Here is an 8,429-nt window from a genome sequence, read left to right on the forward strand (position 1 = left end):
TGGTTACTGAGATTTACTAACACATGATTTGGCGTATCAAATGTTGGTCGTAAGGAAGACTTTTGCTAATAACATAAATTCTCTTTTACACTCCCTGTTTTCTTCAAATCTTTCTTTGCAAATACAGTTACGTAAAATGGTTTTAGCAAGCTATTTTAAAAAAAGGACTCAGATTTTTTTAGGTTGTCTCTCAGATTATCGTAGCACAAAATTTTAACCATGACTGGTTTTTTGGATGCTCCCACACCATGCCCAGTAGCTAAGACTGAATTCATTTTCATGCTGTGGTTTTCTAATGTCCTCAGGTAGCTACTTCTGCACTTGAAAAAGTCAGCTGCCCACCATACCACTTGAGAGATATTTTTCGTATGAATTGCAACCTTTTCACTGAAGTACAGAATCATCCTAGCTTTTCATCAGGAGACACAAGTACCACTTCACTGAACTGCAGCTAATAAAGGCACAGGTTGGATTACCACAGGCAAATAGTGTGTTTGCAGATGAGTGATGCTACAGTAAAGTTAAAATTCTCTATCCTCTTCTTCTTTTAACTGTCCTGTGTTGGTTGGCGTAGGATTTGCTCTAAAATACTACATCGGTGTAGAGATTTCACATGATGTACCATCATACTGCATTTCAATCCCAGCCTGTTTCTGGTTTTAATCATACCATTGTGTCACGTATGGGAGTGAATTTCTGGAAGTGCTGGAACTCTGACCCTGATGAGGTATAGGCTAATGCTTCTTGGCAATGATAATATTCCAATCCATTATTTTACACTGTGGTTTTTTTATTTAAAAAGAAGGAGAAAAAGAAAAAAGGCTGGATCTTAGGATTCAAGTTTGAACAGGCTGTGCTGGGTTTGTTTTTCTTCTTGTCCAGTGAGACTTAAGAAAGGCTGAAATGATAGGGAAATTGCTGGGAATCTTTAATGACAATAAATAAACACTCTTTATATATTGTCTTAATGCTCTTACATATTTCTGAAGAGAAATTATGGCTAATGCGTTACTATTAGTTCTCCTATTGCCTGATTAAGGAGTTTATAACCTTATGGCAAGATGACAGGCTGCTTGTTACTTCTTTCTCAGTGAAATATAGCCTGATATTCAAAACCAGGGGCCTGTGTTTGCCAGGTCTTGCTCTATAAGAGAGATCCTAATCTCAACAAGATAAACTGCTTAAATAAAAGGCGATGAAAGAGCAGTCCGAGTAGTGGATTATGCTAACTGTTTTACAGTGCTTTGCTTTAGGACAGTTCTGTGCTTGTGGCCTTAGGGAAGTCAGTCGAAGAGCTGAAGTTTTTTCGGTGTTTATGGAATTGTATTAATTTTGATTTTTACCGAGTTAATTTCTGTTCTGTACTTGCATATTCATTTTCGTTTTGCACTGGGAAGAAATTATGGGGAAAGGGTTAAGAGCATGCTTGCTCTTCATCTGTTTTAAATCCATAAATGTGAGCCCCTGTGCTGTTTCTAGGTTTCAGATTACGCTCTGTGATTTATAGGAAAAGGCTGTTCTCAACAAGTTGAAATCCCATGTGTTTCTCCACCATTGTAAAATAACAAATCCTTGAGAATGCTTCCAGTTGCAGAACTTGCAGTTTTGAACTCCATTTGTAACTGCTTATTTTTTTCTCGATGGCATGGGCATGGGCATGCTCTGTTCAGGGTTTACCACGCTTTTCATTGCAGCTTACACAAACTGTAGTAACACCCTTCTGTTTATAGTCTTCTATCACTTTCTTTTTGGAGGATACACCCGCTAAAACGAGCAGCTGTGAGGAGACACTGATACCATTCTGCCTAAGTTACATTCAGAGCCCCTACAGAGATGGCAGGCCAGAAGCCACGGAGACCTAACACTCCATCAGCTTCCAGTCCTTTCTAGTGTCTCATGGTGTAAATCAGCGCAGGATTTGGCCTCATGTTTTTCAGTTGATTTCTGTGGCAATGATGGACTATTTTTGATTTCAGATTATAGTGCTTAGAAACAGCTTCACAGCAGCAACATCCATCTTCTCTCTTTCATTATTTAATGTCAGGAGAATTTGCCAATCATCTCTCTAGTAGAATACAAGATGAAAAATGTTAGGATTCCTGAAATACGGATACCACGGATTTTGGTAATGTAAATATTACAGTTCAGGTCAATGGCCCGTTCCCATCAGGTATTTTTTTCCCTGCTGATGTTCATGTCTCTGCAACAGGAGACCTGCTTTATTTTGTCAGTCACAACGGTGTAATGACTTTCATTTTTGCTGAAAAGCTGAGATACTCTCTCAATTTACCTACTTTGCCTTGGCAGAATAGTCTGAACGTGTGAGGGTGATGAGTGAATCTATCGTCTTGCTTATGATTGATTTTACAAAGAAGAAAACAACCTTTTTGTCTCTACTCACCATTATTTAAAAATTCATTACTGGGATGGAGCAAATTGAAGGAGGTTCTGGCTAAAGTCACTGAGTGAGGTTAAATAAGTAGCGATGCAATATTGTTTTGACCTTCCATGGATTCCCTGTGAACTGTGTCACTAGTTGACCTAATAAAAGCTTAGTTCTTTTGTCTCAAAACAAAAGGTTAAATGGGATGTTATTAGTTGTATTACATGATGAGTCTTAATTAACATGTGGTGTACAGCATATATTAAATTATGTTAAAATATTATGCTGAGTGAAAATAAATCATTGAGAATTCTTCATGAGTTCATCATAATTTTGATGCTTTTACTGCTCGTACTCAGAATTTGGTACTTTTGTGTACAAGTTGTATCTGATGCGTGTTCTGGACAATGCATTTTAAACCAAATAGAAAAGCCCAACTCAGCCAGGGGTTTGCAGTGGTCTTGTAACTCCCTACGACAAATACAGCAAAGAGCTGCCGTGTTAACAGCTTGTTGAGCATAATGAAGTAGTGTAACATCAGCTGGTTTAATATTCAAGGCTTATTGTAAGTTTAATAGGCCAACAACAGGGCACCACGTAACCATAGGCAGTATGGTTATTTCTTCCTAGTGTCACTGATGGTAGCCTTGCGAATCCTTGTGTAATTCAGAGCCATGAAGCTCTGCAAAAAATATTTTTTCAGTCTGAAAACATTGCTCTTAACCAGATGCTGCAAAATAATTATATCCATGGCTTTCCATGTGCACTGGCTGTGTTCTGTCTTCAGCTCCTTTAGAAAAGGAGTTTAACGTGTCAGACCAAGTCTGTAAGACAGTGCAGTACGTTATTATTTATTTATCTGTGATCTCATTTGTGTGTAGTTACTTTCTAATTGCTTGACCTTGAAACCATATAAAAAGGCGACTGCTTTCTGATTCGACAAGCTGTGAGTGCAGAGCTGAATAAATGTTTGCTGTGATTTGATATGGTTATTAATATCGGTTGGTATTTGATAATGATATCACCAAATTTGGGGAACAAATGCCAGTTCTGAAAAAACAAGAACTGGTTTTTATCTTTGTCTTGCTTTCTCTACAGGGTGTTTCAGTCCCTTCCAAAAATAATCTTGTCTTTGTACTGTTTTTCCCTGTGTGCTCTCTACAACTCTTCATACCCTGGTAATAGCCATAAGTAAAAACAGAATTGTGAAAAGATACAGCAAATGCGATTTAGGATGTACAAGGCATCTCATGCTTTTGCCTGATTTCAGCACAAACGTTGATAGCAAGGGTTATGTTTTCAGCTGCCATCACTGTGGGCAGACCACAAAGGAAGTCTCTGGTCCTACATCTGTGTGCCCCAGCATGCCAGTAGTTCTGAAAACGTATGCACGGTCCTTCTTCTAGCTCTGGCAGTTTGTCTTGGTTCTAGACAAATGTGTTGGACCCTTTCCTTCCAGAGAAGTTGAACAAATTTGAGCATTGCACTCTAAAATCCTGTGCTGTTTAGCTCTTCTGGATCCTCTTCTGTTTAGTTGGAAAACAGGGGTTTTTTTGTCAGGTTGTGCTGGGGAATAGAGGGACAACCGTGTATGGACCAGAGGGTGAGCATGCATGAAAACTTTGCTCTTACGGTGCCTTTATCTTCCTTATTCTGTGTCCAGTCTCCCACAATCACATGAATGCTTTGCAGAAAGTTCTTCCTGAAAATTCAGTTGTAGAATGATCCACCTTGAGTTACAGCAATATAGTCATTGTGCAGCAGTACAGATATTAGGGGGTTTGTTCTTTGAACGAGTTACGAAGCCCTTGTGAGACTTGTCTTCCCCATGAGAAAAACAGCTTCCAAAAACTTCTGCGCTTCATGCCATCTCTTGCTGATCCACATGGCAGTGAATGTTTTTACCTGTGTTCACTTCAGGTCAGGAGAGCAATGGTTCTTTCCCTTCTCAGACCTGCATTTAAATATTCATTTCAGATTGCCTTGATATGAGCATTCTTAAAGGGCTAGACTGATTAGCTGTATTTTCCAGAGTAGTTCCAAGTACCACGTTGCCATTAATGCCTGAACCAAGTCAGGTCACTCGAGCTTGTTTTCCCTTTTCCATATGAACCCCAACCCTTGGTTTCCCACTGCCCCTTGGACCACCTCTCCCAGGCCACCCGTGCACTTCCTGACCTGCCAAATGCAGCTGATCAGGTTTCCCACCAGCTGCACGAGGGCTCCCAAAGCAGGAGAAAATCCCCAGTGCTCTGTGGAGCCGGTGCGTCTGCCCTTCTCCACCGCTGTGCCGGCGTTCCATCTCTGCTGAGATGCAGCTGAGAGCTGGGGACATCCCATCACACTCTGAGTTGTTGTTGCCGAGCTGTCCGCCCCACGGACCCGCTGCGTCTTTCCAACAGCTTCCACCATCCATAGACCATGCTCCAATGGCATGACTATCAAAAACCTGCACTTTTATTTTTTCCTTTTAAAAACATTTCTTATAGTAGTAGGCCATTTTTATTATTAACTGAAGATATTAAAACATCCAAATCCTCCAAAGGCAGTGTTATTTTTTAAACTTGTTCTTTTTGCCTGTCTATAAAAAAAAACCCACGAACCAAGTTAAACCAGACTATCTGCAGAGAAAAAAGGATTGCTATAACTACACGAAAGGATTTCTGAGTTAAGCCCATGCCTTTTGAGAAGGCAGACATGAAAACTGCTGTAAAATAAAATACAAATCCATTAAAAGAGGACTGTGGATTTAAAATTACATATTTTTAATTTTTTAAAAAAAGACCAACCACAAATAGCTGGGGGAACACAGAGTTGGGGGGAGGAGCTTACAAATGTTAATTCTTGTGAAGCTAATTCCCCAGGGGTCATGCTCACATTCAGTAAATAATAACCAAGATGTCTACTGGCTGAAGGGTTCACCAACAGAGTGAATTTGACATTACTCTTGCAGAGTATTCTCACAGAGAAATTCTTTAATTTATAGTAACGAATACTCCTGAGGGGAAGTCAGCCCCTGCAGTCCCTCAGGTAGGGAACAGAAATTACATTATGAGACACATGCGTTTAAGTCAAAGCAGCTCATATTTTTTAAGTTAAACACTCAAAACATCCAATTCTATAAAAATTACTAATCAAATGTCTTCATAGAAATAATTTGCTGCTGACATTGAATTATTTAGTGCTTAGATGAACAAATGCATTTGATCAAATCTTGCCTGTTCAATTTGCAAGCATAAATAAAAGTTCAGTGGACATAGATCTTTCCTAACCACATTACTTGTTTGTCGATAATTACTAGGATGTCTTAGACTGCAAAGACCAAAGAAGTTTTAAAAATCTACCTTATCTTCTATTTGGGGTTCTCCTTGTTCTGTGTACATCTATTATTTCTGTATTTCTTTTGCATTTAAACCTGTGAGGACTGTGCAGGTAGCTGATTTCATTTCAGTTGTCCCGTCACTAGCTTCTAACTTTACATTCACAAATAGATGGGAAGTTCAGAGGGCAAAGGCTAATAAAGAATGTTGGTCTGCTAAAAATACACACACTTATACACTGAAAATATTAGGGGAGCGTTTATGTAAACACTGTTTGGCTGAAGCCCATTTAATAAAACTTGAGTTTTGTAACTGGTTTGCTCTTCATGTGTTGTCTTACTTCTCTAACGCTTCTGGGCAGCTTTTACTGGTTTGTCTTTAAGATGGTTCTTGTGAATCATTTATGGGTGAGGGTATATTTTGAGAGCCCTCATAAACGGATCATAATGATGGCAAACAGTTGCCAAGCTCTAGCAGCTAAGGAAAGGAAAAGCTGGGTAGCCCGCATTATTTGAGATAATCAGTAATTCTGATTTGGTTCCTGGGTACAGTGATGATCAAGCTTTTCCTATTACAGAACACACAGCAATGCAACCTAATCCCTTCCAACTTATCACATCTAAAATGTTGTCCAGTACGGAGAGACTCCCATCAGCTGTAATGGGCAGGGAATGACAGCACGTGTGAAAAGACAAGAGTAACCTTGAGCCACAGCAAATTCTATACCAAAAGCCCCTGGAGGACTAACGATGAAAGATTTCATTAGATGTAAATGCACTAATGAAATGGCTTAATGTACTTACTCTGAATCTCCTCCACCAGATTCTATGACAAGGAACACTTTTCAGTGCCTGAATGGAAAAAAATATTTCATTTCACATGCACAACATATTATTAAAATCTGATGTGTTAAAGATAAGGCTCAAGTCTAAATAATGAGTAGTGCCAAAAACTTCAGGCCAACTGACTTCAGCCTTCTTTCTTAATACTTTAGCTCTGTCCTAAGTCAGAAATTTAAGATGACTGCAGAGAGTTTAAATATGCTTGAAAACTGATCTTGACTTCAAATCAATGTTAGGTTAACTGAGAAATGGGCAATTGGTAAAAGATATTAGAAATCTGTAACTCTCTCCTACTGAGTTTTCCTTCTTGTTAAACTCATTCTGAATAGACAGCGTTGACCTTTTAACTCTGATAATATCAGCGTCCGTGTATGGCAGGAGGGCTGTGCCAAACATTATGGTCCTGATAATGAAATGTTCTACAAATGAACAAAAAGGCAAGTGTTATAAATAGGAAATTAGCACCACCTTTCCTCTGTCCTGGTGCTTTAATATTTCTGTTAACACTAAACCAATATGTAGAACACCTTCCTGAGATGAAAAGGGGAACAACCTTCTAATGGCCTTACCAAGATTGGATATACAATTCAGTACCTTTGTAAGGAAAATAAATATTTCTAATTAGTAGTTGGTTTTCCTTTCTCTTTAATGAAAAAACTGTGGATTTCAGAATAGGGATTAATCTTGTAACATTTCATTTAAAAATAAAAAGTTTTTATTGTTCTTGAAATATGAAAAAACCCCAAACCATGCAACTGCTTACTTCCTTTTTTGTAAAACCACCTGTTTTTTGTAACCAGAAATCTTAGCCTTGGTCCCAGAAAGCATCCTGTGGGGTGGCCCTGCAGGTCTTCTTGCAGGAAGGAGGCAGGGAAGGGTCTGGACAAAGCCGGTGACATTCACTGTGGTTGTCGGTGAGTGTGGGGCTGAGGAATGAGCAACACCTTGGGAAACCTGTTGAGGTTTTGCCTGGCTGTGTTCTGAAAAATCAAAAATATTGCAGTCAAATGCACAAATGGCTCTATTGTAATAGTTTGGGGCATTTATAAATGTAAAACAGTAAAAATGAGAACATCTGTAAAATTACCTGAAGTTCCTTATTTTCCAAATTATGTGAAATTCCAGTCCAGATTTCTGATGGACAAATGAAGAGATTAGGTTTCCTTCAAATAACTTGTTGTAGATTAGGTATTCTGACAACAAAGCAGGCAGGAAAAAATAATGATTTCTAGTCTTGTTATTCTGTCAGGCTTTGTTTGGTAATGTGGGTGCTCAGTCCATTGTATCCTGTTGCCCAGGGTTTTTATATCCTCATTTCTTAGGCTTTGAGGAGTTACAGGTTACTATTGCAGTGCAGAAATAGAGCAAACCTAGTTTATACCTACAGGTAATGTAGGTTCGTATGAATCCATTCCATTGACCCTGTCATCACCATGATGGTTTCCTGTTGACGAGTTGTTATATCCACCCTCGTCCTTCTAGGTAATTCCTATGGGTTCTGATAATATTACGGATTCATTGGTGCCTTTGGACCTTATTCTATGCGTTTAAGACCACGGGAAATGTCACCTAGTATGTGCCGTGTTCACGGTGATCTTATGTCCTGTTTATGTTGAGAAAGAAAGTTACTGGTGGCCAGTGAAAGGTATTGGCAACTTTCCTTCGGTGCAGGCTGAGATGTTGTCTGCTATTGGGAGCAGTCATCTTTAGCTTAATCTTTTGGGCATACAAACCATTTCAGTTTATTTTTGAAGGTAATAGGCTGATGGTTATCGGAATCACCCAGATGGTGATTGGCAAGTCCCTTTGGGTGGTGGTTGTCATGACATTAAGGGGTGTGTGATGGAAAGGCTCAAAGCCTGATGAACGCTTAGGAGAGGAAAA

The sequence above is a fragment of the Eurypyga helias genome, unplaced genomic scaffold, assembly GCF_000690775.1.
Source record: "Eurypyga helias isolate BGI_N326 unplaced genomic scaffold, ASM69077v1 scaffold450, whole genome shotgun sequence".
Taxonomy (NCBI): Eukaryota; Metazoa; Chordata; class Aves; order Eurypygiformes; family Eurypygidae; genus Eurypyga; species Eurypyga helias.